Genomic DNA, 10,074 nt, shown 5'->3' with positions numbered 1-10,074 from the left:
GTTCCACGGGCCCATCATTTCCCGGCTGCAAAGCGCCCTCTGGTGGGAACACGGGGGGGTTGTCGGGGACTCTGGAGGAAGCCAGAACTGGGCGGGCCCCCAAGGTCAAGGGCGGGAGGCCAGGGGCTGTCAGGGGACAAAGACCTGTCCACGTGAGTCCTGGGGGACGAGGGCGGGAAGCACATTGGACGGGATGGGGGAGGGGACAGCGACCTCGTGTCGTTAACTGTCTCCACGGTGCAGATGAGGCCGGGAAGGGAGGTGTCACCAGCGCTCTCACCCCAGGGACCCACTTCCTTACACCCGCCTCTGCCCCCAGGCCGGGGCCACCCTTCCAGGCCGGGCACGCTGGGGTTGCAGGCTCAGGCAGCCCTCCGTGCATAGGGGGTGCCAGGCCTCCGAACCCCCTGCCTGGCCCAGCGGCAGTCACCCAGCCCTGATCCTGACTCTACCCATGGAGGACAGCAAAGACGCCCCGGCAGCCCAGAGCTGAGGGGCGGATCTGGGAAGGGTGATATTGAGATTTACTGTAAGAAATACAAGTTTGGTCTTCGTCGCGTCCCCACTTCTGGCATGGAGCTCTTAAAACTTCTGGAATTTCCTGAGTGCAGAGGGTGAGAAAGGTGTCTTTTGTTATGTTGATGAGGTGACTCCTGGTAAGCACCAAAGAATGGGGGCTGGTCACGCAACCAAATGATTAAAGGCTTGGAACTTTTAGTCCTACCTCCCCATCCCCGACCTCCGGGGAGAGGAGAGAGGCTGGAGGTTGACTCGGTCGCCGATGGCCAATAACTTAATCAATCGTGCCAAGGTAATAAAGCCTCCACAAAAATTCAGAAAGGACGGGGTTCTGAGAGCTTCTGGGATGACGAAGCCACAGAAGTGCTGGGTGGGCGCGGCTGAGGAGGGCGTGGGAGCTCTGTGCCTCTCCTCACACCTCGCGCTGTGCATCTTTTCCACCTGGATGTTCTTGAGTTTTATCCTTTTATAATAAACCAGTAATCTAGTAAATGAAATGTTTCTCTGAGTCCTGGGAGCCACACTAGCAAATTAATGAGGAGGGGGTCATCAGAGCCTCCAATTTATAACCAGCAGGTCAGAAGCACAGGTGACAACCTGGACTTACAACTGGCCTCTGAAGGGTGGGAAGCAGTCTTGTAGGACTGAGCCCTTAACCTGGGGGCTCTGACACCACCTCTGGGTAGATAGTGTCAGAACTGAGTTGAACTGTGGGACCCCCAGCCTGTATCTGAGTAACTGAGACACCTAATACCCCACTATGGAAAACTGAGGCTGAAGTGGGCAGGTCTTGTCCAGGGACTGTAACACATAAGGGCAAATCCAGGTTCAAAACTGGACCCAGTGGCTGGGGAAGACACTTCCCCTCTTTTTTTTTTTTTTGGTTTTTTTTCCCCATATGCGGGCCTCTCACTGTTGTGGCCTCTCCCGTTGAGGAGCACAGGCTCCGGACGCACAGGCTCAGCGATCATGGCTCACGGGCCCAGCCACTCCGCGGCATGTGGGATCTTCCCGGACCGGGGCACGAACCCGTGTCCCCTGCATCGGCAGGCGGACTCTCAACCACTGCGCCACCAGGGAAGCCCAGACACTTCCCCCTCTTTTTAGTCTCTAAAATACCACCATCACCTCCACCATCGTCACCATCACGATCACCACCTCCACCTCCACTTGCCAAAGAAGGCTTCGCAACAGTCACTACTGGGCAGCCCACAGTAGTCACGGCCCAGGCACCACTCTGGACTTGACAAGTGCAGAGTATAGACAAATCATCATCCCAGATCTGCCCAGAGGCTTCTCCTGGAGAAACAGAGACAGACAGCACAGTGGGATCCAGGTTGAGATGGGAGAGCAAAGGGGCTGTGGGGGGCCAAGGGGAGGGAGCATCTAAAGGCTACCTGGGACAACCAGGAGGGCTCCCTGGAGGAGGTGCCAGACTCTTCACGGGCTGAAGAGGAGCTTCAGGAGTCTTCTGGTGAAGGTCTGGGGGCAGGACATCTAGGCAGTGTGTTTAAAATAGAGCACAAGGGGTCCCTGACCCCTCTGTGTGGCTGGAGGGGGTGGTGGGAGCTGGGGCTGGGGGCTTAGTGCAAGTGGGTTTGCCGAGGGTGGGTTGCAGGACCGTGCTCCTGGGAACCTCAGGGAGGTGTCTGCAGGGTCTGTTGGGGGCAGGCAGGCGTTGTCACCCCATTTTACAGATCAGAACCCTGAAGCTTCTGAAAGGAAGCCACTCGCCCAGCACTGCAGTGGAGTCAAGGCCTTTGGTCCCCATGCTCAACCGAGAGGCTCGTTCTTGCTCGTCTCTGTGTCTTCACTCAGGCTGGTCCCTCGCCCCAGAAGATTGTTTCTTGGACTGTCTGCCCACTCATCTTTCAAGGCTCGGGAAGGACTCGGCGCTTCCACTGCAGGGGTCACGGGCTCGATCCCTGGTTGGGAACTAAGATGGAGGGCAGAGCCACCTGAGTTCTTTCTGCACCCCCGGGCTCTGGACAGCATGGCCTGCCCGTCCAACACAGCTGGTGGTCCCCCTTCTCCTGCTGCTGTCACCAGTGCCTGTGAATGAGTCTCTGGCCCAAACGAGTGAGGACGCTGTGCCCAGAGAGGCTGGAAACTCACCACGGTCTCCCTGCTAGGTTGGAACAGCAGGCCCCTCAGCTTGTGCCCCCATCTCTGGCCTCCTCCACGTGTGCCTGGGGCACAGGCAACGGTGTGGGGGGCGGGGGGGATGATGGGAGCTTCAGGGCCTCATAAAGTCTGGGCTCTCAAAAGCTCGACCCGAAAAGCCCCTCTCCCCGGCCAGAGAAAGATGCGTCCGCCAGGTGGACCCCATCAACCACAGCATTGCAGGAATTCATTTGCTTTAATAACCTGGCGGCCCACAGGGCCCCAGCTGTTCTCATGGGTAGGACCGAAGATCCAGTATAATTCAACTACAAGCCCACCCAGCGTCCGCCGCGAGCTTTCAGTGCTTTTCTCTCCTGGGCCAGGCTCTAGTTCCTCCTGGCCCGGCTGTGAGAGAAGGCCACGTTCAGACTCTTGGCCTGGCCAGGAAATCAGTTAGATATGCGTGTTCGAGGCCCGTTCATGTGCATCACGCTGATTCCCACTCCCTAAAATCTTTCCCATGTTTTCTCCAGTTTCTGGGGAGAATGTCCTAAAAGTCCCAGCCCCCAGGAAGAAATCAGGTAGCTCTGCCCTCCAGGGGAGATGCTACACAAACAGACAGGAGCCTAGGGAGCCATGGGAGCCCCAAGGAAGCCAGCCCCAGATGGGGATGTTCAGGGAAGGCTTCCCAGAGGAGGGCAACCATTGCTGAGCCCTGAAGGATGAGCCAGGCAGACAGTCCAAGAAACAGTCTTCCAAGTGGAAGGACCAGCACCAGAGAAGGTGAGGAGAGGACTTCCCTGGTGGTCTAGTGGTTAAGACTCTGTGCTTCCATTGCGGGGGGCGCGGGTTTGATAACTGGTCAGGGAACTAAGATCCCGCATGCCCTGTGGCATGGCCAAAAAAATTTAGAAAAATAACCAAAAAGCGCCCACAGAGAAGATGTGCAGTTGTACAGAGGGGAAGAGGAGGGAGACTGAGAGTGGTCCCTAAGCCCAGGTGCTTTGGCATCCGTTTAACGTCCACCACCCACCAGGCAGGGAGGGCAGAGGCACCCGGAGCGCTAAGGTGGCTCAAGGGGCTTGAAAATCGTGGGAAGGGAAATGCAGTGGGATGCAGGAGCTGCCGTCCCCCATGTTCTGGCTGGTGGTATGGCAGCAGGACCCACTTTCCCAGAGGCTGGGCTCTGTCCTGGGCCCTGGCCTGGATCTGCCCTGTCTCTCCACAGGGGTCCCAGCTGCCCACCTGGAGGAGGGGGGTGTGGGCAGGTCTGCCATCCCCATGTGCCCACCTGCTCCCTCTCTTGGGCACAGTTCCTCAAAAGACGAGGGGTCACAGAGCAGAGCAGTTTCCATATTACGAGCACCATGGAGATGTCCTAGTGTTTGCAGTCAGTGCCGTTCACAGGCAAGAAGCCTCTTGTCTACGGGGGCACTTAGCGTGTGCCGGGCGCCACGCAGGATGACAACCAAGGAGGCAGCGAGCGTTTCATGGATGGGGAAACTGAGGCTCAGGGTCACAGAGCCTGGTGCCCGCAGCCTCCATCTCTCCCCTACCCCCCCACTTTCTGTTTGCTCACCATGAACCTAAGAGCCAGCTGTGAGGGGCCCCTCCAAGGACCCACCCACCCCCACTGTGCCGGGGTGGGGGTGGGGGCGACCGGGTTGGGGGTGACCCGGCTGGGGGGTGCAACGTGACAGGTGTTGAGGAGAGAAGCAGGGCTTGGCAGGCCAAGGCGGGCCCATCACCTCTTTCATTTGTTCATTCACCCAGTCATTCATTCATTCACCATTATGGGGACACCACCAGTGATAAGCGGTCGCAGGGCATCAGTGCAGGCCAAGGCCTCAGCATTGGTGACAACCTCTCATTTCACAGCTGAGCAAAATGAGGGCCGGAGCTTTTCAGATCCCAAGGTGTTTTCTGGGGCAGGACTGGAGACTGCCCTGACGCCCTGGGTGCTGCCTCTGGTGGCCTGTGTGCATCTCAGGCCGAGGTGAGGGGCCTCCATGGAGTCTGGATCTGTGTGCCCACCTCCCCAGGGCCCTGCATAGCGGGATGGCTGCAGGCAAGGAAGTCCATGTGGCCAGGCCAGGGACCCCAGCCCCAGGGCTGGATGCTGGCTCTGCCGGCTGCAGCTACGGGAGTGGGAGCAGTGCAAGAAGCCCTGGGCACCCCTTACCATAAGAGCTCAGAGTACTGGGTGCTGGGGTAGCACACTCGGGCTCCAATCCTTGCTTGGCCACTGGGTGACCCTGGCGGTCCTTTCCCTCCCTGAGTCTCAGGCTTCCCACCCTGAAAGCAAGGGGCTCCATCCAAATACTTTGGCCATGAGTCAAAGTCTTTGTTGTTCATGAGTCACATGGGGTGCGGGGTAAGAATGCATGTTCCCAGGCATCGCTGCGGTCAGTGGTCGGCCCTGGTGCCCTGGCTCTTGGTGCCCGAGACAAAGAGCAGACACCTCATTGCTTTTAGGAGACCAACCTGGCAAATAGGATTATGGCTAGAGATGCAATTACATTTCAGACAGTTAATCCAGCTTCTTAAGGATGAGCCTCTGCTTCAGCAATGAGCTTCCCCCTCCACCAAATGATGGGCCAGTCATTCTCTGAGAGGCTGGGAAAGTGAGTGACTCAGCCCTGTTTTCTAAAGAATACACTTGGCTTAAGAGGCATGAAAAATGCATGACGTTAAATGCAGTGGCAGAGTGACGACCCGGAGACATGAAAGTGTTTAAGACAATGAGGCCTCGCCTGCCCCTCCCGGCCCTGTGTCAGCGGCTTTGTCCAGATCAGCCCGGGGTGGGTCTGACTCACCCCTCTTCTCATGAACAGGGGTGACTGGGGCTGGGGAGGTGGGGGTGTCCACTTGCTCCTTTATTCCTTCAGCACAGACCTTCTGGATCCAGTTGCAGGCTGGGGTCCAGCTGAGCCCCGAGAGAGGAACGTCTGGACAATCGGTTGCCCACAGGCTGGGTGGGTCCAGAAAGTGGGCATCTGAGTAGATCATGGGGTGGGGAGAAGTTGGTGATGGTGTGCCCCAATATCCGTCTCCCCACCTGCCTTAGTAACAGAGCTCCAATTTCACCTGGGCCTAGTGCAGCTCAGCTGAAAGATTACACTTCCCACCTCCCTTGCAGCTAGGTATGACCATGTGACCAAGTTCTGGCCAATGAGAAGTAAGAGGGAGTGTCCAGGCATGGGAAGAGGCATGCCCTTCTTTGGCTCTTTTTCCATCCAGCAACCTGGAAAGCAGATGTGATGGCAGAGCTCAAGCAGCCAACCTGGAGTCTGAGGTGAAGGAACACATGCTCAGGAAGGCAGAGCAATGAGGTGTCAGGACCCTGAGTCCACGATGACATGTATGGCCTTTATACCAGCCCTGGTTTGCCTACATCTGGACTTCTTTTATGGGAAAGAAAAAACACACATTTATCTTGTTTAAGCCCCGCAGTTTTGAGTTTTGCTGTAATAGGCAGTCAAACCTAATCAGAACTGGTACAGTGGGGAGGAGCTCTTGAAGAAGAGAGAACAACACGAAAACCAGAGGACTGATCAGGCTGTAGGACTCCTGGTGTCTTGAGTGGCTCACGTAGGATCAGTGGATGACTGGTCAGGTCAGGTCTCCTGCACTAGGCTAAGGGGCTCGGGCTGCACCCTCTAGACCAAAGGCCTAGAAGGGTCCATAGTAATATGATGAGTAGCATGGGAGCACGTCAGGCAATGGGTATGGAGAGGACCGCGGTCGGGACCAGAGTGTAAGGGGGTGTGAGGGACTGCCGTCTGCCCTCCAAAAGCCTTTGTTCCCTTCTCCCCTGGTCTGGATCTTTGTACCCACCTGTCCCGTAAATTGGGAGCTGGCCCCGGACAGCAGCCCAGCCCACGACCAGTGTTCCCTGCCCCTTGTAGCTGAGTGTGGCCAGAGACAGGCCAGCATCAGTGGGATGTGGGCAGAGGGAATGCTGATGCTGTGTCACTGGCCTAAAAGGAAATTGCTTATTTGGACTTTTCTGCCAAGCGGGAGCTCAAATGTGTCCATGCCCGTTTGAGCCTGGCTGACTCAGCCACGTCCTGGGGATGGACAGAGCTGTCCATCCGAGCAACAGAACCTGCACGGAACCTGCATTGTCCGTACCAAAAAGTCCACACCTTGTAGCTTAGACCCCTGGTTCTCATTAGAACGTCTGGAAACACTTCGGGTTGTCACAACGGGGTAGAAGTGCTCTAAGCTTCTAGTGGGTGGAGGCCAGGGATGCTGCTAAACATTCTACAGTGCCCAGCACAGCAACCTCCCGCCAGCCTCGAATGTCCATGGCGCCACCGTGGAGAAACCCCAGCTTACTCAGGCACCTGAGTGCATAGTGTTTGGTCCTCGTCTGGGACAAGGTCCAAGGTCTTGGTCTGGCTTTTGGTGCCCTTTATGGCCTGACCCAGCCTAAGGGCTCAGGAGGTCAATGGTCGGAGTCAGGCTGTAAATAGTCGTGGAAAGGAGAGGGAAAGGAATTCCAGGTGGGGAACAGCATGGAACAGCATGGAAAAGGCACAGAGGTAGGATCAAACTGTGGACCATAGACTCTTTCCTGGACTCCAGGCTGAATGGCTTTAGGGGCACAAGTCAGGAGGCCAGAACATGAAGGGCTTAAAAAGCTGGCCTTGGGGAGAGAGCAACGGAGAGATGGTGAAGCCTGTCATGCTAAGGAAGCAGCCTCTGGTCCAAGTTTTCTAAGAGTTCTGTTTGCTATATGCCTGTTTCTTCAAACCGGGAAGGAGTCTTCAGTTTTTCTCAATGCCTCTTTGGCATCCTTGGAGATGAGCCTGTGGCCTTTCTGCTTTGACTTACAGATGGAACATGCTAGAGTAATTTTCCAATATTGGATCACCCTCAAGTCCCTGAGCAGGGCATCTCTATGCCTCAGTTTCCTCACATGTAAATGCGGGTGATAATAAAACCTCCCTCACGGGGCTGCAATGAAGAGTAAATGAGGGCTTCCCTGGTGGCGCAGTGGTTAAGAATCAGCCTGCCAATGCAGAGGACAGGGGTTCGAGCCCTGGTCCGGGAAGATCCCACATGCCGCGGAGCAACAAAGCCTGTGGGCTACAACTACTGAGCCTGAGCTCTAGAGCCTGCAAGCCACAACTACTGAGCCCACATGCCACAACTACCGAAGCCTGCGTGCCTAGAGCCTGTGCTCCGCAACAAGAGAAGTCACCGCAATGAGAAGCCCGCGCACTGCAACGAAGAGTAGCCCCCGCTCGCCTGCGCGCGGCAACAAACACCCAATGCAGCAAAACAAACAAACAAATAAATAAATTTACAAAAAAAAAAAAAAAAGTAAATGAGTTAATGACAGAGGCTGTGCTATATAAGTGTTTGTTAAACACAGAGCTTTAAGCATGCAGTGGACACTGGTTATTTTTCCCGCCCAGCATTTACTCCCTTCTTCCATTTTTCTCATGGAGCCACTGCTGCTCTTTTCTGTCTATGTAATCAGGATGGCAATGACCCCAACCGGGGCTCCAAAATCCTAGGCCGGTTCTTCCCTCCCCAGACACAGTGGCCAGCTAAAGGATAGTCATGTGACCCAAGCCAGGCCAGTCAAAGGCAATGACAGTCAATCTTGGAATTTTGTTGGAACCTGGGAGAGAGAAGCTCTCTTTTTCTGTGGTTGTCAACCTGCAAGGCAGAACCCTGGAGCAGTGAGGGGCCACTGTATGGAGACGGCCTGCCTGGGAATGAGGCTTATTTCTAAGTAAGCAAAATTGACAGAAAGAGAGACAAAAACCACTGGTAATTTTGTTTGAGCCCTGGCTCCAGCTATGCCTGAAGTCACACTGCCTGCCCTTAGGCTCTTCAGTTATGTGAATCAATGGTTTCCCTTTTTTATTGCTTACAGCTTGGCTTCTGTCATTTGCAATGGAAAAAGTCCTGACTAATACAGGGGTCAGCAAGCTATGGCCGGGGGCCAAATCTCCAAGCTAAGAATGGTCGTTACATTTTTAAAGAGTTGTAAAAAATTAATAAATCAAGGAAGACTATGTGATAGAGACTGCATGTGGCCTGGCAAAGCCTAAAATGTTTACTATCTGGCCCTTTTCAGAAAAAGTTTGCTGAATCCTGAACTAATACATGACTTATAAAAATTCTTAACCTCAAAACTTGGTTCACTTATTTTCATTTTTCCTTTTAGTGATGAAAGCAATGCATTTGCCTCTGAGTATGGCTTTGACTGCCTTCTGCAAGTTGTGACATGTAATACAATGGAGGTTATTTTCCCAGCTGTCTGCTCCCACCCAAGTACTGATATGGGGACTGATATGGGGACTTTTCTTTCCATATTCATTGTCCATCACTGCCCCCACCCTCTGACCTGTGGGGCTTCTGAGTATTCTGAGGAGAAGGTGGATAGGGAAGGGAAAGTTGGATAGGGAGTGAAAAGTCCCTAGGCAGACATCCTTCCACTAGAAAATTCATGGATTATGTCCTGGTATCTGCTGATGGAAGGTTCTTACTCCACAGCAATGAGAAAAAGAGCTGCTCAAGCTAGGGTCACCAACTTGGCCCAGTTTGCCTGGGACTACTATCTGGTTTTAGAACTGAAAATCTCTCCTCCTGGGGATCCCCTCTGTCCCGGGCAAGCCAGGACAGTTGGTCAACCTAACAGTAGCTCTGCCGCCTGGGTAAGCTGGTGGCCTTCTCCTGAATGGTGGCTATCCTCGGGCATCGGATGAACTTCCATGTGATGGATGATGTCCAGGTAACTCTCCAAGGACTGGCCCAAATGTCCTCCCAATGCCAACCTCTAGTCCTTCCCCCTTCCCTCTTCCATTCTGAGCCCAATCTTGAAGGTCACAGCCCCTTTCCTCTGCACCTCATCCAGCCCAAGGGGCCTTCCTGCAGTAGATGGGGCATCCGTCTCTATTCTTTCTCCAATTCTAAAAACTCTCAGCCCTTAGAGGCAACCTGAATTCCTCGTCACGAGGAAAGCTAGCAATGGCACGTCAAATGCTTCTTGTGCTTCGAATCTCTCTGACTGCCCCTTTGCTACAAGCCAGGGACAATTCTCTGTTTTAGAGGGCTCGTGTGATTAACTCAGCCCACTGGGATAATCCTCTTTTCGACGAACTTAAAGTCAACTGATAAGTAAACGTATCACATCTTTTGCCATGTGCAACGCAGCATCGTCATGGGCACTATATCTCATCAAATTCACAGACTCTGGGATTAGGACAGGACCCGCAGGGGGGCCATCAGGGATTCTGTCCACCACACCTCCCTTCCTTTTGAGGCCCTCCTCACCTACCTCGCCTCCCCTGGGTTCTTTCCCATCGGCACCTTCCTTCCTCACGGCCTCCTGTCCTCTTGCCACACTCAGTGTCCCCCCATTAGACCGGGGCTCCCAGCAGCAGGAAGTGAATGGTTAACCCTGTACACTTCACTCCATGAAGCCCAGGC

The sequence above is a fragment of the Delphinapterus leucas genome, chromosome 11 (genome assembly GCF_059928025.1).
Source record: "Delphinapterus leucas isolate spDelLeu-1000000601 "Yukka" chromosome 11, BTC_Dleu_Yukka2, whole genome shotgun sequence".
Classification (NCBI taxonomy): Eukaryota; Metazoa; Chordata; class Mammalia; order Artiodactyla; family Monodontidae; genus Delphinapterus; species Delphinapterus leucas.
Note: the sequence above shows the minus strand (reverse complement) of the source record.